This window comes from Malus sylvestris, chromosome 13, assembly GCF_916048215.2.
Source record: "Malus sylvestris chromosome 13, drMalSylv7.2, whole genome shotgun sequence".
NCBI classification, from domain to species: domain Eukaryota; kingdom Viridiplantae; phylum Streptophyta; class Magnoliopsida; order Rosales; family Rosaceae; genus Malus; species Malus sylvestris.
In genome coordinates, this window is record NC_062272.1 from 13757674 (window position 1) to 13761181 (window position 3508).

General features: G+C 39.1%; 1 long non-coding RNA gene across 1 annotated transcript; it reads left to right on the forward strand.

Annotated features, from left to right (window-relative positions):
* The first annotated feature begins 801 nt into the window (after positions 1 to 801).
* On the forward strand, positions 802 to 2778 carry LOC126597045 (uncharacterized). The gene is made up of 3 exons (XR_007614115.1): positions 802 to 1085; positions 1210 to 1306; positions 2567 to 2778. It is a non-coding gene; the product is annotated as an uncharacterized LOC126597045 (long non-coding RNA).
* The last annotated feature ends 730 nt before the right edge of the window (positions 2779 to 3508 follow it).

Here is a 3508-nt window from a genome sequence, read left to right on the forward strand (position 1 = left end):
TAAAATAGTTGACGGAATCTTAATGAAATGACTAAATTGATGTGTGGTAGTGAATGTTAGGAACGTCATTGATTGATTTTGAAAGTGAGAGACCAAAATGATGAGTTTGATCAATCTCAAAGACCATTTGTAATAAAAAGTCTTTTAAAAACTGAAAACTAAAAGGACTTACATAACAAAATGAGTTTTCAGTTTTTAAAAAATCGAAAAATAAAAATAAAAAACGAAATAGATATCCAACGTTTTCTAAACTTTTCACAAAAGAAAACAAATATCGGTGGGTTTTAGTTTGGTTTGACATAAAAACTTGTTGTAACATCCCATATCGCTCAGGGGAATGATCCTTATATGTATATTCTCATCCTTACCTAGCACGAGGCCTTTTAGGAGCTCACTGGCTTCGGGTTCCGTAGGAACTCCAAAGTTAAGCGAGAAGGAGGCTAGAGCACTCATATGATGGGTGACCCACTGAAAAGTTGCTCGTGAGTTCTCAAAAACAAAATCGTGAAGGTGTAGTTGGGGCCCAAAGCGAACAATATCGTGTCGTGGTGGAGCGGGCTCGGGAAGTGGTCCGTCCCGGGTCGGGATGTGACAAAATGGTATCAGAGCCTAACCTTGGCTGTGGTGTGCCGACGAAGATGTCGGGCCCTTAAGAGAGGTGGATTGTAACATCCCACATCGCTCATGGAAATGATCTTTATATGTATATTCTCATCCTTACCTAGCACGAGGCCTTTTGGAAGCTCACTGGCTTCGGGTTCCGTAGGAACTCCGAAGTTAAGCGAGAAGGAGATTAGAGCACTCCCAGAATGGGTGACCCACTGGGAAGTTGCTCTTGAGTTCCCAAAAACAAAATCGTGAGGGTGTAGTCGGAGTCCAAAGCGGACAATATCGTGCTACGGTGGTGGAGCGGGCTCGAGAAGTGGTCCGTCCTGGGCCGGGATGTGACACCTGTAGCCCAAAACACAGGCCCATCTCCGAAGTTGTCCAGTCCAAACTCGAATAGACGGAGAAATTCGCCACTTTCGCGGCCGGAGAGAGTCTTAGCCTCCCAGAGCTCCACCTACTGTTCAGACTTCGGCCATGTAATATCTAGCTCTCGTTCTTACCTTGTAATTCTTTAAGCGAAAGCATGCCCTGATTATAATATGTATTATATATACATAGTGGTTGCTGAAATTGAAGTTTTGATTTCTTGTTTATGTATAGTGGAAAATGAAGTTTGTGGATTGGTATTTGAAGATCGCATTTGGGTCGGCTCTGATTGGAGCGTCCATGGAGCTTTTCATGATCGAGATCGGCTTCTGTGTGAGAACTCTCCATTTCATCTTTACCCTTGTCTTTCTTTCTTCTGATTATGCACCTGCTGTGTTTTTTTTTTTTTTTTTTTTATGTGACACAATTGATGGAGCAATATTGCAAATAATTGTTCAAAATTTGTACTTTGTTGTTTTGTAAATTAGATTATAGTTTGTCAGATAAGAAAACAGAGTTGCAATAGGAAATTGTGAAAATGGCTCAGACAACATTTCATGTGGGCTTTCATTGTTGGATACAAACATATCATTTGTGTTGGTTGAACTCAACTTAGATGAGACTTCACATTCACTCGGATTTTATCGAATTTTGAACCATTTCAATTGGAGTTTGTGTGCAAATGTAACCAATTACCGGTTGTTGTACTGGTTACTCCCCAAGTGGTTTCGAGGATTGAAAGATTTAGAGTTTGATCATTGGGAACAATTGTCTTGACTAAATATTTCCTTTGGTCTGTCTTGCTCCGCATTTGAACTGATATTGGAGGTGCCCTTTGAGTTTTACAATGGTTGGGCCATTTAAGTTGTTCCTTTGCTCCCACCGCCCTCTAACTTCGGGTCTCCACTAAGCTAAGTTGTTCCTTTTTGTTTTCTGCAAAAAGCCTCCAATCTGTAGTGGCCCATCTTTACAGAAGATAAGTTACTTTCATATGTGGACATTTTGTCTAAAACTGCTCTTTCACTTGTTTGGAAATCTGCAATTTGTTTGCTTAATGGAGTTTCTCATTACTGTTTCAATTTTAGGAGATTTTATTTGCTGATTTGTTGCGTGCTTTCTGGCTTTACTTATGGACATCTTGATCTTGTTGACATTCACAGTTTCTCGCAAACTCTAATTCACTATCTTGTTTTCTTTGTTTTCTTATTCAACTTCTGGCTGGGTCATGATTCTAAACCATTTTTATTGAGGGTGTTAGCTGCCTTGTTTTGTTTCAAATAATCCATTAGAGTTACATATCACATACATTATTCTATGGACGTGGCCATTTCTTTCCATGATTGACTGATTTTACTAATATATTTGTTTACAAAATTTGGATGATAGTTTGATAGTATTAGAATATGTTTATTGACTCGGCTTGAACTATGCATGGAAAGTATCACAACAAAACATCTGATTTATGAGAATTTTAACTCTCCAAACTGCACCTACGGTTTACTTGCTTGTTACATTATCTAACTGCTGAAGATTTTCTGTAAACAAGTTCGGTTTATTAAAAACTAAACAGTTTTTTTGTGTGGCTTTGCAGGAAGAAGATAACAGTACTGGCAGGAGATCAATTGAGAAATACTGTAAAAGATGACATTGTTTCTTTTAGTTGAACAACGTGAGAGGTGACCTTGATCATCCCGAAAATTATTTCATTCCTTCGATTTATATAACTTAACTTATATCGTTCTTGTCTTGGGGAACATGATCAACAGTTTTGAAAGAATATGAATGTAGCCATTTTGGTTGGTTCTTGTATGCATCTATAGTTACGAATGAATACACTGAGAAAATTTATGTTACTCTTGTTTTGTCTCTTCGCTCTCTATGTGCCATGGCTACAAAACTAAAACCTTGCTGCCAAAATATATGCATCAAGCATCCCGTTGCATAGCAAATTCAGGGTGTTCTAGTAGACCAAAACTTGTCCCTTCCATTCCGGTTGTATCCTACCAGTCTATCTTTCTTGTAACGACCCGGCCTCAAATATTACGGTTTTTATAATTTTAAACGTGATTTTACAAAAATGCCCTTTGAGGCAAAAATGTTGACTTTTGTTGACCGTCTTGTCATGTCCCGTAAGATTCGTTTTTTTGGCTATCCTTGGAGTACAAAATTTGAAACGATAAGGGTATTTTGGTAATTTTATGTCCCACGAGATATTTTCCCGTTTCATCTTTTCTTACTTTGTTTGGTGTGCCCATGGGGTCCATACCTCACTTCTCATTCTTCCTTGTGTTCTCCCTCCCTGATTCTCTCTTTGGAACTATCTCTTTATTTTTTTCTCTATCTTTCTTTGATCCTCCTCGGGAAACTCTTTCCCCTTCTCCGAGCAACACCCACACACATGCAGACCACCAACCTTCTTTCTCTGTTCTCCTTCATCCCTCTTGAACCCTCTTGCATATCTCGTTCCTCTTCTCCCTCTGTAAGTGCAAAGACTTACCACCGTTGTCGACGAATTCGGCGAGTTCCACCACCT